The following is a 25,847-nucleotide window of genomic DNA, read 5'->3' on the forward strand; positions in this document are numbered from 1 at the left end:
GCAGGGGTGTCAAACGTCCGGCCCACAGGCCGGATCAGGCCCGCAAACGGGTTTAATCCGGCCCGCGAGATGATTTTGTAAAGTATAAAAATGAGCTGCAATTTTTCAATAAAATAAACTGCTGTTCCAATTGTGTCCACTGGATGGCGCAATAGCAATTGTGTTAAGCAAGCAAACTGTTTATACCGGGGGCAGCCAGTCCGGATGAGCTACTTTGTTTTGCCCGCGATATTTATTACGGCTTCTACTTTTTAACATTATGTGCTTTGGCACCCTCATTGCCCCAATATGTCTCTGTCAAAAAAGAGAAAAGTGGACGCAGAGTGCAGAGTGTTCCAAGAAAAATTGTCATCCTTCTATTTATTCACGGAATTGAATGGGAAAGCTGTATGTTTGGTGTGTTCACAGCATGTTGCAGTGCTGAAAGAATATAACCTTCGTCGCCACTATGTGAGTCTTCATGCCGACAAATATGACAACTTTCAAGGACAGCGGAGAAGAGAGAAGGTGAATGAACTGTTGGCGGGTCTGAAGAAACAGCAGTCTGTGTTTACTCACAGCCGAGACATCAGTGACGCTGCAGTGAAAGCTAGCTACCTCATTGCTAATGAAATCGCAGTGGCTTCAAAACCATTTAGTGAGGGTGAATTTGTAAAAACATGCATGATGAATGCAGCGGAGATTGTGTGCCCTGAAAAGCACCAGGCTTTTGCAAATATCAGCCTGACAAGAAACACAGTTGCAGACAGGATTTCCGATCTTTCAGTGGATTTGGACAGCCAGTTGAAGCAAAAGTAGCAATTTATTGCGTTTTCCGTTGCAATTGATGAAAGCACGGACATTACAGATGTTGCACAACTGGCCATTTTCATCCTCAGAGTTGATGACACATTGACCGTCACCGAGGAGTTCGTGGAGTTGGTGCCGATGACAGATACAACGACAGCAGCTGATATTTTCACTGCACTCGCCGCCTGCCGCTGGACAGGGTCGGAGTGGACTGGTCCCGCGCTGTCAGCCTGGCTACAGATGGTGAGCCCTCAATGATCGGGGAAAAAAGCAGGCGTTGTGACAAAGTTCAGAGAGAAAGTGCAATCTGCAAATGGAGGGACGTGATTTTGATTTTTTACTGTATTTTTGCACCAGGAGGCTTTGTGTTGCAAGTCATTAAAGATGGATAACATCATGAAGGTGGTTATTATTTTTATTATATTATTATTATATTATTATATTATATTATTATTATATTATTATTATTATATTATCCAAACTGTTAATTTCATCCGATCCAGAAGCCTGAATCAACGTCAGTTTGACAGCCTTCTCAGAGAGAAAGACCACATCAATGGCCTGCCATACCACACTGAGGTAAGATGGCTAAGCCGAAGGTGCTGTGCTGAGGCGTTTCTTTGATTTACGAGAAGAAATTGAACAGTTCATGGAAGAAAAGGGCAAACCAGTGTTAGAATTTCATTCCGTAGAATGGATGCAGGACCTTGCATTTATGGTGGATGTTACAGAGCACCTGAATAACTTGAACAAACAGCTGCAAGGGTGCAACAAAGTTGCCACGCAGTATTATGACAGCATACGTTCTTTCAAGTTGAAGCTGTCATTGTGGGAGACGTAACTTCGCCGTTGGTGATGCAGCTCACTTCCCCTGTCTGAAAAATGTGTGCGCGACCCAACATGTGGCAGACATGAAGTGTTCAAAGATAAAATAACTGGACTGTTAAGGGAGTTTGATCAACGCTTTCAGATTTTTGGTGAACTGGAGAAAGACTTCAACGCTTTTTTGTTTGCCATTAACCGTGAATCCCTCTGATCTGCCCGTCAGCATCCAACTTGAAATAATATACTTGCAGTGTGACACGGATTTGAAGGGCAAATTTGCCGCAGCTGGCTTGGACACATTTTATCAGAATCTCTTGCCAGGTTACCCCAACTTGACAGCCCTCGCTGCAAAACGGTTGTGCATGTTTGGAACCACATATCTTTGTGAGCAAGTTCTCTGTAATGAGCATAAATAAAACAAAGCTGCGCTCAAGGCTCACGCACAAGCACTTGAATCACATCCTGAAGTTGGCTGCCACTCAGGATGTGATGCCTGATATTGATGCGCTGGTGAAAGCTAAAAGATGCCAGGTATCAGGAGTCAAATAAACTATGCAACCCCACTTAAAGTGCTGCATGAGACACCCTGATATAGTTCTGTGATCTGTGATATACTTCTGTGAACATCTGAGGCATTGTGTGTTTGTGTGTTGTTTGTCCTCAGAATTTCAAATAGCTTGAGGTGTTTTATGATTAATAGTGATGTTGTGCTTTTGGACACACTGTCCTCAGGCTCCAGCTTTATGTTTACATGTTTTTATGTTGATGTGCTATTGTTTTTAATTGATTTTATTTTATTTGTATATTTAACCTATTCTTGACTCTGTGGTTCTTGCACTTGTTTGGGGAACAGGATTTCATTATTTGTATCTACATTTCTGCCTGAGAAATGACACCCTGATATAGTTCTGTGATCTGGAAACAGTTATGTGAATCACTGAGGCATTGTGTGTTTGTGTGTTCTTTTTCTTTAGAATTTTCAAATAAACTTGAGGTGTTTTATGATTAATAGTGATGTTGTGCTTGTACTATTTTGGACACACTGTCCTCAGGCTCCAGCTTTATGTTTTATGTTGATAGTATTAAAACAAAGAAAAACAATCTGAAGTTGTTGTTTTTAAGTTATATATACCATGATTTTACGGTCCGGCCCACTTGGGAATAGATTTTCTCCATGTGGCCCCCTGAGCTAAAATGAGTTTGACACCCCTGCACTAGAGCGAAAGAACACTTTGTATTGTTCACCACCACATATGCATTGAACTCGCGCAAAGTGGGAGACGCTGCCAAGAAACACTGGCATGTTTTATCATCAGACCCAGCTTTGCCAGCTGAATTTAAAGACCCACCACTTATTGTATATAGGAGAGGTCGCAATTTACGTGACAAATTGGTCCATGCCAACTGCCAGCCACAAAATAAAATGAGCCATGTTATTTTCCGCCCTCTTCTTAACAGTAGCTATAAATGCAGAGGCTGTGCACAGCGCTGCATTATGATTAAGTGCAAATATTTCTGCCACCCACATACAGGAAAACGGTTCCAAATAAATGACATTATTACGTGCTCCACCACCCATGTAATCTACATGATTAAATGTCCACGTGGGCTGTGTTATGCTGGTAAAACCTCTCGTTCTCTCAAACAGAGAATTAGTGAACATAAAAGTTCAATCAGGAGAAACAACAGGGATGATCCAGTCGCAGTACATTTTAATGACCAAAAATATGACATTTAATGATGCACATGCATATTATGTTGTAAATGTGAACATGAACTAATGCCACCACTTCAGCCTACTCTGACGTTTTTTCTTGCTCTCTACCCAATGATTTATGAAAACTTACTTGATATGTAACGTCCTCATTGTGGTTTTACAGACGTGTTTAATACGTTTTATGTACACACTTTATTAGAATACCTATGAAATGCACATTGTTATATTTGGTAATCATTTTCCCTCGAATCCAACCCCATTCGATGCATTGAACGGATGTTTGTAAAGCAATGTCTACACAAGGGTGCAGATTAAAAACACTCACAAAAGCTCTGAGGAAGGCCTTGAGGCCGATACGTGAAGCTGAATAAAGAGCAGTGATACTAGCAAGAGCAGTCTGTGGGTTTCTTCTTGTTTCTCTACAGTGATTTATTAAAAATGTAGTTATTTGTTTAATTTGACTGTGTAAAAACTAGCAGTACTACTTATTTATCTGAGAGTATATACAGCATTTTGCAAAAAAACATGATTACTTGTCTTTCTGAAATGAAACCATCAAGTGCTAGATATGAAACAAAAACATGTATGTCATTGAACAACACACTATCTCTTTCATAATTTCTTTAAACAATAAAAGCTAATTTACCAACATTTTTGAACGTTTTGGAATGAAACTCTTCAAATACACTTTTAGATACCAGATGAAAGTAATTAATGTAAACTAAAATCAGTGATGGACCAAGGATAGATCCTTGAGAAATTCCCAAAATGTAATTATTATGTTCTGATTTAGAGCTGTTCTGTGATGACTGAAACAATGGAAGTGATAATAGTAATAAATACTGTACTGTAAATAAATTGATAATCCAAAGTTGACTACATTTTGTATTTCATTTTGACTGTTCATAATGCAGGTCAACACAGTTAATAACAGTCTTATCCTTTTATACCAACTCTATATGCAAAGGAGCCTAACACACCACTCTCTCTCTGAATAAAAAGTGACTGTCTGTCTCAGAGTCAGTTGGAGTAGAGAAGAGCTCCCAACAGTTCAGTTTCAGCACAAACCATGTTCCCTACATCTCTGCTGCTGCTCCTGCTGGCTGCTGCCTCCTGTGAGTCTCTTGGGATTTGGGGGAAGGAATGGGTTGATGATCAATAAAATATACTAAGAAAATATATTTTTAACATTAGCCTTAACACTCATACTAATTACCATATGACTAATTATGTTTTTCCCCATAGAAAGCAATGGAGTGGATCTCCCATACATGTATAATGGAGATATCTACAAAAATTATGCACTGAAAAACAAGTTCAGTATTTCAAGAGATGCCTCCAGCAACTCTGTGTGTCTTTCAAGGGCAGAGCCTGCAACCTGAAGAAACAGCTGTGTATTACTGTGCTCGCTACCCTCCACAGTGATACAAACCAGCACCAGACCTGTATAAATACCCATGTACCCATTGGAGAATGGTGCAAGCACAACACCAAGATATCAAGATATTTCAGATTAATGCTCATTCTCAAAAACGGTTAAATTATAATTTGATAAATTAACCTTACAAAAATCGTTAAAACAATACATCATTAATAGCTTTAAAGAAATGTAAACCCAAATAAAAATGCTGAACGTTGTGTTCCCGTGTTGTTGATCTTCAACATATCATACTAAAGCCATTATTTATAGTCAACACATCCTACTAAAGCCATTATATATAGTCAACACATCCTACTAAAGCCATTATATATAGTCAACACATCCTACCAAAGCCATTATATATAGTCAACACATCATACTAAAGCCATTATATATAGTCAACACATCATACTACAGCCATAATATATAGTCAACACATTATACTAAAGCCATTATATATAGTCAACACATTATACTAAAGCCATTATATATAGTCAAAACATCATACTAAAGCTATTATATATAGTCAACACATCATACTAAAGCCATTATATAGTTGAAGTCGGAAGTTTACATACACCTTAGCCAAATACATTTAAACTCAGTTTTTCACAATTCCTGACATTTAATCCTAGTAAAAATTCACTGTCTTAGGTCAGTTAGGATCACCACTTTATTTTAAGTGGTGAAATGTCAGAATAATAGTAGAGAGAATGATTTATTTCAGCTTTTATTTATTTCATCACATTCCCGGTGGGTCAGAAATGTATATACACTCAATTAGTATTTGGTAGCATTGTCTTTAAATTGTTTAACTTGGATCAAATGTTTCAGGTAGCCTTCCACAAGCTTCCCACAATAAGTTGGGTGAATTTTGGCCCATTTCTCCTGACAGAGCTGGTGTAACTGAGTCAGGTTTGTAGGCCTCCTTGCTCGCACACGCTTGTTCAGTTCTGCCCACAAATGTTCTATAGGATTGAGGTCAGGACTTTGTGATGGCCACTCAAATACCTTGACTTTGTTGTCCTTAAGCCATTTTCCCACAACTTTGGAAGTATGCTTGGGGTCATTGTCCATTTGGAAGACCCATTTGCGACCAAGCTTTAACTTCCTGACTGATGTCTTGAGATGTTGTTTCAATATATCCACATAATTTTCCTTCCTCATGATGCCATCTATTTTGTGAAGTGCACCAGACCCTCCTGCAGCAAAGCACCTCCACAGCATAATGCTGCCACCACTGTGCTTCACTTTTGGGATGGTGTTCTTCGGCTTGCAAGTGACCCCCTTTTTCCTCCAAACATAACGATGGTCATTATGGCCAAATAGTTCTATTTTTGTTTCATTAGACCAGAGGACATTTCTCCAAAATGTATGATATTTGTCCCCATGTGCAGTTGCAAACCGTAGTCTGGCTTTTTTATTGCGGTTTGGGTGCAGTGGCTTCTTCCTTGCTGAGCGGCCTTTCAGGTTATGTCGATATAGGATTCGTTTTACTGTTGATATAGATACTTTTGTACCTGTTTCCTCCAGCATTTTCGCAAGGTCCTTTGCTATTGTTCTGGGATTGATTTGCACATTCGCACCAAAGTACGTTAATCTCTAGGAGACAGAACGTGTCTCCTTCCTGAGCGATATGGCGGCTGCGTGGTCCCATGGTATTTATACTTGCGTACTATTGTTTGTACAGATGAACGTGGCACCTTCAGGCGTTTGGAAATTGCTCCCAAGGATGAACCAGACTTGTGGAGGTCTACAATTTTTTTTCTGAGGACTTGGCTGATTTCTTTTGATTTTCCCAAGATGTCAAGCAAAGAGGCACCGAGTTTGAAGGTAGGCCTTGAAATACATCCACGGGTACACCTCCAATTTACTCAAAGGATGTCAATTAGCTTATCAGAAGCTTCTAAAGCCATGACATAATTTTCTGGAATTTTCCAAGCTGTTTAAAGTCACAGTAAACTTAGTGCATGTAAACTTCTGAACCACTGGAATTGTGATATAGTGAATTATAAGTGAAATAATCTGTCTGTAAACAATTGTTGGAAAAATTACTTGTGTCATGCACAAAGTAGATGTCCTAACCGATTTGCCAAAACTATAGTTTGTTAACAAGAAATGTGTGGAGTGGTTGAAAAACAAGTTTTAATGACTCCAACCTAAGTGTATGTAAACTTCCGACTTCAACACAATATAGTCAACACATCATACTAAAGCCATTATATATAGTCAACACATCATACTAAAGCCATTATATATAGTCAACACATCATACTAAAGCCATTATATATAGTCAACACATCATACTAAAGCCATTATATATAGTCAACACATCATACTAAAGCCATTATATATAGTCAACACATCATACTAAAGCTATTATATATAGTCAACACATCATACTAAAGCCATTATATATAGTCAACACATCATACTAAAGCCATTATATATAGTCAACACATCATACTAAAGCCATTATATATAGTCAACACATCATACTAAAGCTATTATATATAGTCAACACATCAAACTAAAGCGATTATATATAGTCAACACATCATACTAAAGCCATTATATATAGTCAACACATCATACTAAAGCCATTATTTATAGTCAACACATCATACTAAAGCCATTATATATAGTCAACACATCATACTAAAGCCATTATATATAGTCAACACATCATACTAAAGCCATTATATATAGTCAACACATCATACTAAAGCCATTACATATAGTCAACACATCATACTAAAGCCATTATATATAGTCAACACATCATACTAAAGCCATTATATATAGTCAACACATCATACTAAAGCCATTATATATAGTCAACACATCATACTAAAGCCATTATATATAGTCAACACATCATACTAAAGCCATTATATATAGTCAACACATCATACTAAAGCTATTATATATAGTCAACACATCAAACTAAAGCGATTATATATAGTCAACACATCATACTAAAGCCATTATATATAGTCAACACATCATACTAAAGCCATTATTTATAGTCAACACATCATACTAAAGCCATTATATATAGTCAACACATCATACTAAAGCCATTATATATAGTCAACACATCATACTAAAGCCATTATATATAGTCAACACATCATACTAAAGCCATTACATATAGTCAACACATCATGCTAAAGCCATTATATATAGTCAGCACATCATACTAAAGCCATTATATGTAGTCAACACGTCTCATTAGTAAAATCTGAACTACAGAGAGCAGAGCAAAGGACAGGGAGGAGAGAATCAACGAATAGAGCAGATCTCTCCCTGTCAGGATATTTAAGCCTCTAGAGGACGGTCTATGCAAAGTCTCCCTCCCATTCATCCCTTTATAATCAGACACAGATCTGGCCGTCTCATTGTAGGCTGCTTGGACTGACATTACAACATTACAAGTCCTGTACTAACTAACACTGAACAATGGAGCTTATGACTGTCTGGAGTTTAGTTGTCATGGTGATGTCCATACACAGTAAGTAAAGCATTACATAGTGACTGAAGAATGTGTGAGTATCATGGTTAAACTCAAAATGTCTGTTAATACCAGATCTTCAACTGAGAGTCAAAATTTTTGTTTTGCAGGTGTTTTCTGTGATGAGATGGATCAGTCACCTTCTCAGGTGAAAAGACCTGGAGACACTGTTAAATTGTCCTGTAAAATCTCTGGGTTTGATATGACAAGCTTCTACATGCAATGGATAAGGCAGAAACCAGGCAAAGTACTGGAGTGGATTGGGAGAGTTAACTCTGGTTCAACAGATGCTCCAGTCTACTCAGACTCCCTGAAAGGCCAATTCACCCCTGACTGAGGACGTTTCCACAAGCTCACAGTTCTTAGAGGCCAAGAGTCTGAGATCAGAGGACTCTGCTGTTTATTATTGTGCTCGACAGACACACTGACTGGAGCTGGTGAAGCAGCTGTACAGAAACCCACACCCCACCTAACAACATGGCACGCTGGAGTACTACTTCCTCTCTTTGTGTCACACTAGAATAGTACTGAGTATCATTACTGTAAATAATACATCAACAATATCACAAAGCACTAGACAATAAAAGACTCCAGCCTCTAACATTCAAACTACACAATCAAACAATCTCTTGCCCAGTCTGGTCAAGCTTTCTTCTTGTCACACAAACAAGTAATTAACAAAGTATTCAGAACATATGAATCTGTTCCCCATCTCTGAGTTCCCTATTTAATCTCTGTGTGATCTTCCCACCCTGTGAGGAGGAGTCAATGCAAAACTCTGAGCTCTTCCATCACTACTTATCTCACTGCAGAGTAGAGGAGAGGGACTGAAGCTCTGACTAGTAGACTGAGTGATAGACATTGACAATAGTCTAACATCTTTAACAAAGATTACATAATAGGGCTACTGCTACTGATTATAGGACTGTCAGGTAAACACTTTGTTTTTACTTTCAACAGATGGTTGTGTGTCCTTAAAAGCTTTTCTTCACGTTTTAAATGCTCTCTTTTTATCAACAGGTATTCATGGTCAGACGCTGACTGAGTCTGGACCTGTGGTTAAAAAGACAGAAGAATCACACCAACTGACCTGTACATATGATGGAATCTCAAACGATAACGCTGCCATTGGCTGGATCAGACAGGCTCCTGGGAAAGGACTGGAGTGGGTTGCTTATATTTCCGCTCCAAGTGGTAGTACTATCTCCTACTCCCAGTCTGTTAAGAATCGGTTCACCATCTCCAGAGACAACAGCAAACAGCAGGTGTATCTCCAGATGAACAGTCTGAAGACTGAAGACTCTGCTGTTTACTATTGTGCCAGAGACACAGTGACACAGGAGGCTGCAGCACTGTACAAAAACTGATCAAGCACATCTCTCACTGGCAGAGTCAAATGTGATGTGAGACAGACAAACTAAGGATCCAGCATAAATTCCAAGTTTATTGAAAGCATTCCATTCCTCATCAAGCTCAATGCAGCTTAATCCACTCCTCTGGCCATGTGCTGTTAGTCAGTACACATATATCTTCTTGATGACATCTTATTTACATTCAGCGGAATATCAGCATAATCCAATTCAGAGTTTGATTTACTGGTAGGGATTAATGTCCTCACTAAGCATAATGAAATATAGAAGCATAATTGTGGTAGCACACTTTATCTGTTAACTAAAAACAGTAATGGGCCTTGTATATATTATATCTGTCACGCCCTGGCTCTGGGGACTCTCGTATGTTGAGCCAGGGTGTTCATTTGTTTGTGTTCTAGTCGTTGTAGATCTATGTTGGCCAGGGTGGCTCCCAATCAGAGAGGGCTGTAGCTCGTTGTCTCTGATTGGGAGTCATACTTAGGTAGCCGTTAGGCATTCATTGTTTGTGGTTTCTTGTTCTTATTTGGTTTGTGTTAAACCGTAGACATCACGTTATCGTCTGTTGTTTTGATCGTGTGATCATTCTCTAAATAAATATGTTCACCTTCAACGCTGCGCATTGGTCCTCCTCCTTAGACGATCGTGACAGAAGAAACCACCAAAACTGGACCAAGCAGCGTGTCCAGGAGCCATCGCCAGGGGAATCGTTAGCAGATCTCCGTGGCAACCTCGACTGGGTCAAGCCTAGTGAGGAGCAGAGAGGGTGGACTTGGGAACAATGGAGGAAGAGTCTCGACTGTGTCAAGCCAAAGGAGGAGCAGAATGGCTGGAGTTGGAAGCAGGAGAGCGAGAGTTGGGCGAGAACGATAGAGGCCTGGTCCACGGGGAAGAGAGACCCCCAGAAATTTTTTAGGGGGGCTCACGACGTCGGGGGCAGCAGGAGGCTGCGATAGAGCGGTCCAGCGGGTTGGCAGAGGAGGCCGCCAGGTTACGGGGGCCACTGGTCGAAGAGGGGATGGAAGGTGTAGAGGCACGGCGAGAGGTACTGGTGTGTGTTACCAGTCCGGTCCGGCCCGTTCCAGATCCCGGTGTAGGGCCAGTGGTGTGTGTCCCCAGTACGGCTCGGCCCGTTCCTGCTCCCCGCACCAAGTCAGTGGTGCGCTCAGTCAGCCCTGCTCGGCCCGTTCCTGCTCCCCGCACCAAGTCAGTGGTGCGTCCCGTCAGCCCGGCTCGGCCCGTTCCTGCACCCCGCACCAAGTCAGTGGTGCGCTCAGTCAGCCCGGCTCGGCCCGTTCCTGCTCCCCGCACCAAGTCAGTGGTGCGCCCGTCAGCCCGGCTCGGCCCGTTCCTGCCCCGCACCAAGTCAGTGGTGCGCTCACAGCCCGGCTCGGCCCGTTTCCTGCTCCCGCACCAAGTCAGTGGTGCGCTCGTCAGCCCGGCTCGGCCCGTTCCTGCTCCCCGCACCAAGTCAGTGGTGCGCTACAGCCCGGCTCGGCCCGTTTTCTGCTCCCCGCACCAAGTCAGTGGTGGCGCTTCGTCAGCCCGGCTCGGCCCGTTCCTGCTCCCCGCACCAAGTCAGTGGTGCGCTTCATCAGCCGGCTCGGCCCGTTCCTGCTCCCGCACCAAGTCAGTGGTGTGCTTCGTCAGCCCAGTCCGGCCTGTCCCTGCTCCACGCACCAAGCCTACGGTGTGCGTCGTCCAGCCTGGTAAGGCCCGTTCCACCTCCACGCACCAAGCCAGGGGTGCGCGTCGTCAGTCCAGCACAACCCGTGCCTGGGTCACCGTGCCTGGTAAGGTCCCGGTCAACTGCTCCACTACGGAGCTGAAGCTATCCGCTCCACCAGTGTGCAGTCCAGCTCCGGTCAGCAGGGCCAGACCGGACCAGGGGTACTTTGGGGGTTTGGAGAAGGAGTGGGGGGTCATGTCCGGAGCCGGATCCGCCGCCGAGGCGGAGTGCCCACCCGGTCCCTCCCCTGTTGTGTTTGGTTGGCGCGGTCGGAGTCCGCGCTTTGGGGGTACTGTCACGCCTGGCTCTGGGGACTCTCGTATGTTGAGCCAGGGTGTTCATTTGTTTATGTTCTAGTCGTTGTAGATCTATGTTGGTCAGGGTGGCTCCCAATCAGAGAGGGCTGTAGCTCGTTGTCTCTGATTGGGAGTCATACTTAGGTAGCCGTTAGGCATTCATTGTTTGTGATTTCTTGTTCTTATTTGGTTTGTGTTAATCCGTAGACATCACGTTATCGTCTGTTGTTTTGATCGTGTGATCATTCTCTAAATAAATATGTTCACCTTCAACGCTGCGCATTGGTCCTCCTCCTTAGACGATCGTGACAATATCTTTGGGGGACACCAATAGTTAGATTCTCACCATCTGTGCCTTCTGTGCAGTTCTCAAAGCATCAATGATAATGATAATAATAACATACTGTAAACAATGAGCAGAACAGAACCATTCATAATGCAAGTCAATGCATCCTATAACAGATAATTGTATTATTATGATAAATAACTGTTCTCCTCAACATGTCACTGTGATATTAGTATTTTATATAACTGTACTTCTCCTTTAATCCTAAATCTCAGACTTTGATTCAAAGCAATTCCCCTGTTTTTATATAAAAAGGAGTCCCTCTCTCGTTCACTCAGATGGAGTGAATAAGTATCAGTTCAGCTTCCTCACAAACCATGTTCCCTCCATATCTGCTGCTGTTGCTGCTGCGGGCAGCTCCCTTTCAGGCATTAGGTGATTTAATGCAAAACATAGGATGCTATTTCTTGAAGAAATATTACTATAACATAATCAAACTGTATCAATTTATCATGTATCTAATGTTAGACCATTTCCAAACATCTAGATTCCCCCCTCCCCCCACAGGTGTGCAAGGTATTGTTGACCCAGATCTCACCCAGCCAAGCTAAATGGTTGTAACGCCCAGAGAATCTTTGAGTATCACCTGTGAGATCTCTGGCTGTTCTATCAGTGATGACAGCTATACCAAAGACTGGATTAGACATCCTGTAGATTAAGCTATGGAATGGTTCAGATGGAAACTGCAAAGATTGTTTGAAAAGCAGGTTCAGCATCTCCAAAGATGGTTCCAACAACATAGTGACTTTAAAAGGGCAGAGAATTCAAACTGAAGACACAGCTGTGTATTACTGTGTCAGATATAATGACACAGAGTGGTGTGAAGCAAAGCATGACCTGTACAAAAAAAACAAAATGTTTGTCGCATGTAACCATCGTTCCTTAAGGATTACCCAGTTCATATTGTCACAGTCAAAATGGACACTTCCTGGGAATGTGAGATAAACTGTCTGAAAAGCTTTATACATAAATAGTACATCTATATGCAGTCATAATTAAATCATGAATAACATACTTGTACGTGTAAGTTCAAAACGGTTGAATGTTTATAAGCAGGTTATAAGCAGATTAAAAAAAAGAAAAGTGATACTATTTTTTTTTGTTATTAGTTATTTTAGTGATAGAAATTATGAACATCCAATTGCACCAAAGGAGCTGGAGCTAGTATTAAACAGAAAGGTTAAACCATTCATAATGATGCTGACTGAATAACAACTATTAAAGGTTAAACTATTCATAATGATGCTGACTGAATAACAACAATTAAATGTTAAACCATTCATAATGATGCTGACTAAATAATAACTATTAAAGGTTCAACCATTCATAATGATGCTGACTAAATAATAACTATTAAAGGTTAAACCATTCATAATGATGTTGACTAAATAACAAATATTAAAGGTTCAACCATTCATAATGCTGCTGACTACATAACAACTATTAAAGGTTAAACAACTCATAATGATGCTGACAACAGTACAATTATTGAAGGTTAAACCATTCATAATGATGCTGACTAAATAACAACTATTATTAAAGGTTAAACCATTCATACTAATGCTGAATAAATAACAATTATTAATAAACGTTAAACCATTCATAAGACAGCTGATGTTCTGAAAGAGCAGCAAAATCTGGACCCTACAAATCATCTGGGCTAGACAATCTGGACCCTTTCTTTCTAAAAATAGCCACCGAAATTGTCGCAACCCCTATTACTAGCCTGTTCAACCTCTCTTTCGTAACGTCTGAGATCCCCAGAGATTGGAAAGCTGCCGCGGTCATCCCCCCTCTTCAAAGGGGGTGACACTCTAGATCCAAACTGTTACAGACCTACAGTGGGGAAAAAAGTATTTAGTCAGCCACCAATTGTGCAAGTTCTCCCACTTAAAAAAGATGAGAGAGGCCTGTAATTTTCATCATAGGTACACGTCAACTATGACAGACAAAATGAGATTTTTTTCTCCAGAAAATCACATTGTAGGATTTTTAATGAATTTATTTGCAAATTATGGTGGAAAATAAGTATTTGGTCAATAACAAAAGTTTCTCAATACTTTGTTATATACCCTTTGTTGGCAATGACACAGGTCAAACGTTTTCTGTAAGTCTTCACAAGGTTTTCACACACTGTTGTTGGTATTTTGGCCCATTCCTCCATGCAGATCTCCTCTAGAGCAGTGATGTTTTGGGGCTGTCGCTGGGCAACACAGACTTTCAACTCCCTCCAAAGATTTTCTATGGGGTTGAGATCTGGAGACTGGCTAGGCCACTCCAGGACCTTGAAATGCTTCTTACGAAGCCACTCCTTCGTTGCCCGGGCGGTGTGTTTGGGATCATTGTCATGCTGAAAGACCCAGCCACGTTTCATCTTCAATGCCCTTGCTGATGGAAGGAGGTTTTCACTCAAAATCTCACGATACATGGCCCCATTCATTCTTTCCTTTACACGGATCAGTCGTCCTGGTCCCTTTGCAGAAAAACAGCCCCAAAGCATGATGTTTCCACCCCCATGCTTCACAGTAGGTATGGTGTTATTTGGATGCAACTCATTATTCTTTGTCCTCCAAACACGACGAGTTGAGTTTTTACCAAAAAGTTCCATTTTGGTTTCATCTGACCACATGACATTCTCCCAATCCTCTTCTGGATCATCCAAATGCACTCTAGCAAACTTCAGACGGGCCTGGACATGTACTGGCTTAAGCAGGGGGACACGTCTGGCACTGCAGGATTTGAGTCCCTGGCGGCGTAGTGTGTTACTGATGGTAGGCTTTGTTACTTTGGTCCCAGCTCTCTGCAGGTCATTCACTAGGTCCCCCGTGTGGTTCTGGGATTTATGCTCACCGTTCTTGTGATCATTTTGACCCCACGGGGTGAGATCTTGCGTGGAGCCCCAGATTGAGGGAGATTATCAGTGGTCTTGTATGTCTTCCATTTCCTCATAATTGATCCCACAGTTGATTTCTTCAAACCAAGCTGCTTACCTATTGCAGATTCAGTCTTCCCAGACTGGTGCAGGTCTACAATTTTGTTTCTGGTGTCCTTTGACAGCTCTTTGGTCTTGGCCATAGTGGAGTTTGGAGTGTGACTGTTTGAGGTTGTGGACAGGTGTCTTTTATACTGATAACAAGTTCAAACAGGTGCCATTAATACAGGTAACGAGTGGAGAACAGAGGAGCCTCTTAAAGAAGAAGTTACAGGTCTGTGAGAGCCAGAAATCTTGCTTGTTTGTAGGTGACCAAATACTTATTTTCCACCATAATTTGCAAATAAATTCATGAAAAATCCTACAATGTGATTTTCTGGATTTTCTTTTCTCAATTTGTCTGTCATAGTTGACGTGTACCTATTATGAAAATTACAGGCCTCTCTCATCTTTTTAAGTGGGAGAACTTGCACAATTGGTGGCTGACTAAATACTTTTTTTCCCCCACTGTATATCCATCCTGCCCTGCCTTTTGAAAGTTTTTGAAAGCCAAGTTAACAAACAGATCACCGACCATTTCGAATCCCACCATACCTTCTCCGCTATGCAATCCGATTTCCGAGCTGGTCATGGGTGCACCTCAGCCACGCTCAAGGTCCTAAACGTTATTATAACCGCGATCGATAATAGACAGTACTGTGCAGCCGTCTTCATCGACCTGGCCAAGGCTTTCGACTCTGTCAACCACCGCATTCTTATTGGCAGACTAAATAGCCTTGGTTTCTCAAATGACTGCCTTGCCTGGTTCACCAACTACTTCTCAGATAGAGGTCAATGTGTCAAATCGGAGGGCCTGTTATCTGGACCTATGGCAGTCTCTATGGGGGTGCCACAGGGTTCAATTCTTGGGGCGAGTCTTATCTCCGTGTATATCAATGATGTCGCTCTTGCTAATGGTGAATGTCAGATCCACCTCTACGCAGACGACACCATTTTGTATACATCTGGCCCTTCATTGGACACTGTGTTAACAAACCTCCAAACGAGCTTCAATGCCATGCAACACTCCTTCCGTAGCCTCCAACTACTCTTAAACACTAGTAAAACTAAATACATGCTCTTACATTTTACATTTTAGTCATTTAGCAGACGCTCTTATCCAGAGCGACTTACAGTTAGTGAATACATATATATTTTCTTATACTGGCCCCCCGTGGGAATCGAACCCACAACCCTGCCGTTGCAAACGCCATGCTCTCTCAACTGAGCTACATCCCTGCCGGCCATTCCCTCCCCTACCCTGGACGATGCTGGGCCAATTGTGCGCCGCCCATGAGTCTCCCGGTCGCAGCCTGCTGCGACAGAGCCTGGATTCGAACCAGGATCTCTAGTGGCACAGTTAGCACTGCGATGCAGTGCCTTAGACCACTGCGCCACTCAGGAGTACTCTTCAATCGAACGCTGCTGGCACCCGCCCACCCGACTAGAATCACTACTCTCGACGGGTCTGACCTAGAGTATGTGGACAACTACAAATACCTAGGTGTCTGGTTAGACACTCTCCTTCCAGACTCACATTAAGCATCTCCAATCAAAAGTTAGATCTAGAATCGGCTTCCTATTTTGCAACAAAGCCTCCTTCACTCATGCTGCCAAACATGCCCTCGTAAAACTGACTATCCTACCGATCCTTGACTTCGGCGATGTCATTTACAAAATATCCTCCAACACTCTACTCAGCAAATTGGATGTATTCTATCACAGTGCCATCTGTTTTGCCACCAAATCCCCATATACTACCCACCACTGTGACCTGTACACTCTTGTTGGCTGGCCTTCACTACATATTCGTCGCCAAACCCACTGGCTCCAGGCCATCTATAATTTACTGCTAGGCAAATCTCTTCCTTATCTTAGCTCATTGGTCACCATAGCAACACCCACCTGTAGTATGCGCTCCAGCAGGTATATCTCACTGGTCATCCCCAAAGCCAACACCTCCTTTGGCCGCCATTCCTTCCAGTTCTCTGCTGCCAATGACTGGAACGAACTGCAAAAATCTCTGAAGCTGGAGACTCTTATCTCCCCTCACTAACTTTAAGCATCAGTTGTCAGAGCACCTTACCGATCACTGCACCTGTACACAGCCCTTCTGAAATTAGCCCACTCAACTACCTCATCCCCATATTGTTATTTATTTTGCTCATTTGCACCCCAGTATCTCTATTTGCACATCATCTCTTGCACATCTATCATTCCAGTGTTAATACTAATTGTAATTATTTTGCACTATGGCCTATTTATTGCCTTTCCTCCATAACATGCTACATTTGCACACACTGTATATATATTTTCTGTTGTATTTTTGACTTTATGTTTTGTTTTACCCCATATGTAACTCTGTGTTGTTGTTTTTATCGCACTGCTTTTCTTTATCTTGGCCAGGTCGCAGTTGTAAATGAGAACTTGTTCTCAACTGGCTTACCTGGTTAAATAAAAATGCTGACTAAATAACAATTATTAATAAAGGTTAAACTATTCATACTAATGCTGACTAAATAACAATTATTTTGAGTGTGTTGAAAACGAAGACATTATAAACCTTATTATAAGAGAGGCTCATACTTGTTTATAGCAGTTATAAAGCATTGTACCTGCAGGATTTAGGTAACATTTTCTAATTATAAAGACGAATTAAACCATGTTATAATATATACTACTTTACAAAACAGTTAACTGACGATTAGAATATTCTAAAATATTCTAATAAATAGTAGACATTTGTATTATCACCTATCCACAACCATCTGAATGTGTTGCTATCCTCATACAGCAGGTGTGGTACTGGTGGGTGGTTTTTGTTATGATTTGTATCACTGTGACTATACGGGGGCCACAGTGATATTACACGATACAAAAAAAACTTTTATCCTCTGTGGACACATCAACACTGAACAGGTCAAATAAAGACCCTCCACGACTATGGTACCAATGTAAACCTAATAAAACCTCACCATGAACATGATTTTGACCATAGCCATGATAATGGATTTTATACTGCAACATAAATCCATACATTTGCAAACAACTGTCACAAACTGACAATGGCATGAACACTGAAGATTAATCCACCAACTCATAGAGAATATAATACTGTAAGAATCTGTAGTAATGCTACAATGTATAGTTTTAGCCATGGTTTTATGTTTCTTATACCTGACTGAGAGCAGACAGAGTCATATGGAATCCCCTATGGAGATGTGAAGGAGGTGTTTTTGTGCTGGGGTATATCACTGTGATATGGGGTTTGGGTTTACAGTGAAATGAGGCTGTACAAAAACCTTGGAGACAAAACCTGCATTATATCTGCCTGAGGATTGGGACAATGGGGAGAAACCATACAATATTCTTCAAATGATCGTCTGATATTGTTATAACCCCATTGTAAATTGTTTTACATTTTTAAAAGTATGTTTTAATGGAGTGATGGCATGACATGGACCTGAGCATCAGTTTTTAAAAGGTATACAAAACTGAATTCACAACATCTGTACTCAAGAAATCAAGTGTATGATCCTATTGTTATATTGCATTATATTTCAATGTCTGTTGGATTCAGTATCATGACTTTAAACCTGCCTATTGAGGTGCAGGGTTTTTGTACAGGCAATGAATGGAGACATAGTACTGTGATGCTTTTGACTACTGGGGTAAAGGGACACAAGTAACAGTCTCAACAGGTAAGCAAACTTTTATTTATTACATCTATCAAATGTTTAATTGTCCCATTCTATTTTGTGTGTAGAAAGAACATATTTTGTACTTTGCATTTTTCAGATGCAAAATGCCATTGAATAGACCTGTTCATAGTCCAGTAAAGAAATGGTTTACCTAAATTTGCTTATTTCCTTGAAAGTCAAATAGTTCCTCAATTTCTTGGTTCTGCTGTTGTAGAATAATGCAGAAGTTTGTTTCCTAAAGGTTTATAAATAGAAAACCTTTCGTTCCTCAGAAAAAACATTATAGTCTAAGAGAATATGATCCATACTGTGGAAATATATTGTTGACGAAGTGTGACTATGTTAGAATGTTGTATCTATTTAGATTATTTTTTTACAAACCAAATTACTTTGGTTTAGTGATGAAGTTATCAAGATTAGTTGAAACTGATTGCTGTAAAGACGGTTGTTTTTGTATTGCTTGGCATACGCACTTGTCACACTGTGTATAGCTACTTTGACTATTGGGGGAAAGGAACAATGGTCAGAGTATCATCAGGTAATACATAGTTTTTTTGTCTTTTTTTTATGCAGTTAGATTTATATAGTTTGTAGATTAATCATTGTTTTATGGAGGAAAGTTGAAATTATGACTTGGATATTGTTATTAGCGTAGTACACCTAGGTAGGGCAGTATATTGTTTGTTCATCTCCTCACATACTTCTTTCACTGTTTGCGATTGGTGTTGAATTGGTTAATTATGTAGGCTTTGCTTTATGTCGAAAATGACCCTATGAAAAGGAAAATGTAGGAGTCAAACACATAAACCAATTAAAGGGTATGATAATATGAGCAGAGTTCATTTTAGCCTATATTGAATTGAGTGTTAATTGGCATCACCATAATCCATATAAATCGTTTTAATTAAAATTATTTTAATTAATTGGTACTAGAGGTAACAGCATGTTTTATTTTATGGTTGTTTTCACTGGTAAATGTGTCTGCAATTCAATGAGTTAATGTGTACTTAATTGGGCCTTCCTGTATTATACCTTTTCTAAAATGTTTATTCTATTCTACTGAGATAGTTACTGTATGTTCGTATTCTTGTCTTTTATTATTTCTTATTGTTGTTGCATTGTTGAGAAGGAACCTGCAAGTAAGCATTACGTTAGACGGTGCATACCATGTGTATCCTGTACATACAACTAATATCATTTTTAACTTAGTGGTAGTTATATCTCAAAGAATACAAGACAACCAACGACATAGAACTAAATGGTGCCTTATAGTGCAAGATTAAATGAACATGTAGTTCTTAGGTTATAACTGTGTAATGAACATTTTACCACAGTAATTCCTAGTAGTTACCATGTCATTTCTGTACATTCAAATAAAGTTATTTCTTTCTTTCTTTCTTTCTTTCTTTCTTTCTTTCTTTCTTTCTTTCTTTCTTTCTTTCTTTCTTTCTTTCTTTCTTTCTTTCTTTCTTTCTTTCTTTCTTCTTCTTTCTTTCTTTCTTTCTTTCTTTCTTTCTTTCTTTCTTTTATTCTTTCTTCTTTCTTTCTTTCTTTCTTTCTTTCTTCTTTCTTTCTTTCTTTCTTTCTTTCTTTCTTTCTTTCTTTCTTGCAGCAACCATAGCCCCCCTACTCTGCTCACTTTTATGAACTGTGGAACCCCTACTAACAACGTCTACAGCATCGGTTATGTCGCTACCAGGTTTTCTCCTTCCTCACTCAACTTCAAATGGGCAGACGCCAGCGGGAGTGCGCTGACGGACTTCATCCAGTACCCGGCGGTCCAGAGCGGGGAAACCTACACAGGAGTCAGTCAGCTCCGCGTGGATGAGAATGTCTGGAAAACCTCAACGACTTTCAAATGTTCTGTGGAACATCCTGGAGGTGAAAGACAGAAGTAATCAATAAACCAGGTAAGATGTGGTCATTATATTATATTGAAGTTGGTTCTATTTTTCTAAAGATTTCATTTTAATGTTTGTGATGTAAACTATTTATGTTTAGAAAACCTGCTATAGAAAGATACTTGGTGTTTACCCTGGATTTTTTTTTTAATATAATTATTATTTCAATAAGGGGTTAAACTAACATGCGTCCATTTCTTTTACCTCCCACCTCTCAGTCTTACTTCCAACAGTGTCTTTGCTGTCGGCGCCCATTGGAACCACCCAGTACCTGATGTGTATGATTGAACATTTCGCCACAACGAAACGTCACTGTCAACTGGAAGAAGAATGACAAGAAGGTGGAGGGCCCGACCCTACTATAGGCCAACAGCAGTCAGGCCTCTTCTCAGCCAGCAGTCTGCTGAAGGCCATCAACACTGACTGGAACAACAAAGTCAACTACAGCTGTGTGGTGCAGCATGAGGAACAACATCTCCAAAACAGGTCTGTACATAGGAGTAGTCTGTACTACAATTGATGTCATGCACACATACATTGGAGGTTTCAGTGAGTTTTACTGAGAGGATACTGTGGCTGTATGTGACACACAAGCGCTAGCACACACACTCTACACACACGAACAGTGTAATATTGTTTTATGGTGGTATTATACATATTGTATGGTAGATATGTAGTGGTTTAATAATGCTATATGATGTACTGCTTTATCTTTTGTTTTATATGTAATGTAAGTGTCTTAATTTGTTTGGACCCCAGGAAGAGTAGCTGCTGCCTTGGCAGGAACTAATGGGGATCCCTAATAAATACAAAATTACAAACACATTGTTTTTGTAATGGCATGAGTCACTGTGTACGGGAGAGGCCACAGTGATAAACATCAATACAAAAACCTCTCCATAGACATGAGGGTTGACAGGATTGTACTGTATAAACACTGACTGCATTCTGGACCCATATGGGAGAGCATTTCACTGCTATCAATTTGAATGGTCAAATTTTCATCTTCATTTTTGAGCATGTTCTCCATTCCATTATTGGTTATTATTCTGCTATTGTGTCCTATGTTTCTAATTTCAGATTGATTCCTACTGTGCTGTTTTTAGCCAAATTGTTAATTGACAATCATGTTTATTTTTCTGACATGCCTGTCTCTATAAATATACATTGTAGCCTCCTTTAAAGGTGGTCTATCCTGCCATTAAAGATGTAACGATCATGGTTATCTGTCAAGGCTGAGGTGAATGTGGTGTGGAAGTCAGGCGCAGGACACCGAAGCTTAGTCCAACAAAGTTTACTTGTGAGAACACAAGGCAAAGATACAATGAACGGCCTCAAAACAAAACAGAGGCGAGCAATTACGCAAACTTTGCGTAAACAATAAAATAACAAACATAGAAAACACGCAGCACTACGGACAGGCGAAAAACAACACACAACCTAACCAATACAAAACAGGCAACTTATAGAACACGTAATCAGACACAAACGGACACAGGTGTAATAGACAGACAAAAGCAATCAAACATAGAAACATTCAACGGTGGCAGCTAGTACTCCCGGGACGACGAACGCCCGAAGCCTGCCCGAACAAGGAGGAGGAGCAGCCTCGGCAGAATCCGTGACATTATCCAGACATATAGCTTTATTTATAGGAGGTATTGACATTCTGATACAAAACCCTTGCCCTGTTAAGTAGAACCAATGAATGTTGAACAGGTAGAGACTTGTTAACTAAACTTAAGGCCCAGTCTATCCTGTCTCAGGTGCCAGACTTATTATGGACAGAGCACTCCATCTACAGTGGACTATTACTTTTCAAACAGTTATTATGCTTTAAGACATGCAAATATACAGAAAGGATGAAAATGCAGATGTTTTCAGCTACAGTTGTGGTCTGTAGCACCATCAAGGACTTTTCTCTGATGACATAGACCCTCTGAGAAAACTGAAGCAGGAGAACCTTACCTCGTAAGAATCTGACTTTCTGGGCCTGAGATATTGAAACTTTAATGTCATATTTAAGAGGTAAAATGTACAAGTAGCCAAATACTCACAGATTCTGACCAAATTTACTGAAAATATAAACTGACTATTTAATCGTACATACTTAGAGTATGGAATAAACATATTCATGGTTGCTTTTATTATGCTTTAAGTTACACTGAAACAGCATATTTTCCATCATTTTGGTCAAACTGTATGAGAAGTAACTATTAATGCATTCATTCCATAGCTAAGGGTTTATGTTTGATAATCCATTTCTTTCACACAGGCCCTGCTCTCCTTTTATTAGTTGTGTCTGTTTCTCTCACACACCCCACCCCTCTCTCTTCCCGTCTGTGCCCCTCACAGCTGTGTGGCACCACACTTGGTGAACTCCAGTCTGTCACCTGGGTGTTTCAGGGTCCCAGTTTAGCGTCTCTTATGATTCAGATAGACAGTTAAAGCAGTTAAGTAGCACAGGGACTGCAGGGACTGTCCCTATAAACTTTCATGATCTAATTCTCACTACCTTGTTTCAGCTGAGGAGAAACAGCCTTTTGCATAAGCCAGCTGGTGGCTGGTTACCATACAATGTTTCAACCACATGAACACGATTTGCATTTGGTTTGAATAAATTATGAGATGGATCAAAGAATCAGACAATTGAATCGCTATTACACCTATATTACAGGCAGTTATCAACAGTTGTATTAATTATATTATTTAATATTTTCAGTCATTCACTGCTACTCATCACACACAATGTTATTGACAGACCATATTCATGGTTTGTGTTTGGTAATAAATATAACACACTTTTCAAGAATTGCACTGAACAATGAGTCCTTAACTAAAATAACATATTTCTCTGTGTGGTTTCTCATAGCTGTTCTGGGCACCTCCACCTAAATACATGACTATGTCTTCATTGTAATTATTTATAGGGGAGAGAGTTTAAGAATGTGTTTTATAAGGCTTGTCTATCAAAATGAGTGTTGGGTGCAATAGTTCAAAGCTACCCAAGCATGACTTCTACCCAGGATGCACCTGTACTCTGATAAAGCCATTTCCCTGATATAGTAACTTGATTAACCCTAAAAAAGGACCAATGTACAAAGTGCAGTAATATATATATATATATATTACTGCACTTTGTACATTGGTCTTACAATATATGTACAGTTGAAGTCGGACATTTCAATACACTTAGGTTGGAGTCATTAAAACTCGTTTTTCAACCACTCCACAAATTTCTGGTTAACAAACTATAGTTTTGGCAAGTCGGTTACGACATCTACTTTGTGCGTGACACAAGTAATTTTTCCAACAATTGTTTACAGACAGATTATTTCACTTATAATTCACTGTATCAAAATTTCAGTGGGTCAGAAGTTAACATACACTAAGTTGACTGTGCCTTTAAACAGCGTGGTAAATTCCAGAAAATGATGTCATGGCTTTAGAAGCTTCTGATAGGCTAATTGACACCATTTGAGTCAATTGGAGGTGTACCGGTGGATATATTTCAAGGCCTACCTTCAAACTCAGTGCCTCTTTGCTTGACATTATGGGAAAATCAAAAGAAATCAGCCAAGACCTCAGAAAAAAATTGTAGACCTCCACAAGTCTGGTTCATCCTTGAGCAATTTCCAAATACCTGAAGGTACCACGTTCATCTGTACAAACAAGAGTACGCAAGTATAAACACCTTGGGACTACGCAGCCGTCATACCGCTCAGGAAGGAGACGCGTTCTGTCTCCTAGAGATGAACGACTTGGGTGCGAAAAGTGCAAATCAGTCCCAGAACAACAGCAAAGGACATTGTGAAGATGCTGGAGGAAACAGGTACAAAAGTATCTACAGTATATCCACAGTAAAACGAGTCCTATATCGACAAAACCTGAAAAAAGCCACTCAGCAAGGAAGAAGCCACTGCTCCAAAACCGCCATTAAAAAGGCAGACTACGGATTGCAACTGCACATGGGGACAAAGATCTTACTTTTTTTGAGAAATGTCCTCTGGTCTGATGAAACAAAATAGAACTGTTTGGCCATAATGACCATCGTTATGTTTGGAGGAAAAAGGGGGTGCTTGCAAGCCGAAGAACACCATCCCAACCGTGAAGCACGGGGGTGGCAGCATCATGCTATGGGGGTGCTTTGCTGCAGGAGGGACTGGTGCACCTCACAAAATAGATGGCATCATGAGGAAGGAAAATTATGTGGATGTGTTGAAACAACATCCCAAGACATCAGTCAGGAAGTTAAAGCTTGGTCACAAATGTCAGAGTGGTGTGGGTGGATAAGTAGGAATCAGGCGCAGGAAACCAGGAGGACTTCAACAGAACTTTAGTACAGTCCAAAACACAATAATGAGTCGTCAACCCAACCGGGTGGCGCGAACAATTACGCACGAAACAAAGTGCGGAAACAACAAGAAAAGCGCACGCAGTCTGAGCTCTCGAAACACAATAACGAGGGACACAAACTCGTAGAGGCAGGCTGACAAAACCAATCACGCATAACACCTGACCCAAACACACGAAACTAAATAGGGAAACAATTAAGACACAAATAAGGGACAGGTGTTATGAACAGACAAAATCAAATGAACATGAAACATAGAACGGTGGCAGCTAGTACTCCGGAGACGACGACCGCCGAAGCCTGCCCGAACAAGGAAGAGGAGCAACCTCGGCCGAAACCGTGACAGTAGCCCCCTTGACGCAGCGGCTCCAGCCGTGCGCCGACCAGGCTCGGGGGACGACCCGGACGACGCGGGAGCAGGGCGCGCAGGATGACCCCCGGTGGAAATCGGTCAGTAGGGACTGGTCTGTACGTCCCTCCTTGGCACCCAGCACCGCTCCTCCGGACCGTCCCTCCCACTCCACGAGATATTGAAGACCCCCATCCGGCGTCTAGAATCCAGGATGGACCTCACGGTGTACGCCGGAGCCCCTCGATGTCCAACGGGGCGGAGGAGTCTCCTCAATCTCAAAGTCCTGGAGTGGACCAGCTACCACCGGCCTGAGGAGAGACACATGGAACGAGGGGTTAATATTTTTGTAATCAACAGGTAGTTCTAACCTATAACTCACCTCGTTCAATCTCCTCAGGACTTTAAATGGCCCCACAAACCGCCGACCCAGCTTCCGGCAGGGGCAGGCGGAGGGGCAGGTTTCTGGTTGAGAGCCAGACTCGATCTCCAGGTGCGTACACTGGCCCCTCACTGCGGTGTAGGTCGGCGCTCGTCTTCTGTCGGCGTATGGCACGCTGCAGAT

General features: G+C 41.0%; 1 pseudogene; it reads left to right on the forward strand.

Moving 5' to 3' along the window:
• Window positions 1-4,400: 4,400 nt before the first annotated feature.
• On the forward strand, window positions 4,401-21,099 carry LOC123482552 (annotated as a pseudogene).
• The last annotated feature ends 4,748 nt before the right edge of the window (window positions 21,100-25,847 follow it).

The sequence above is a fragment of the Coregonus clupeaformis genome, chromosome 35 (genome assembly GCF_020615455.1).
Source record: "Coregonus clupeaformis isolate EN_2021a chromosome 35, ASM2061545v1, whole genome shotgun sequence".
Lineage (NCBI taxonomy): Eukaryota > Metazoa > Chordata > Actinopteri > Salmoniformes > Salmonidae > Coregonus > Coregonus clupeaformis.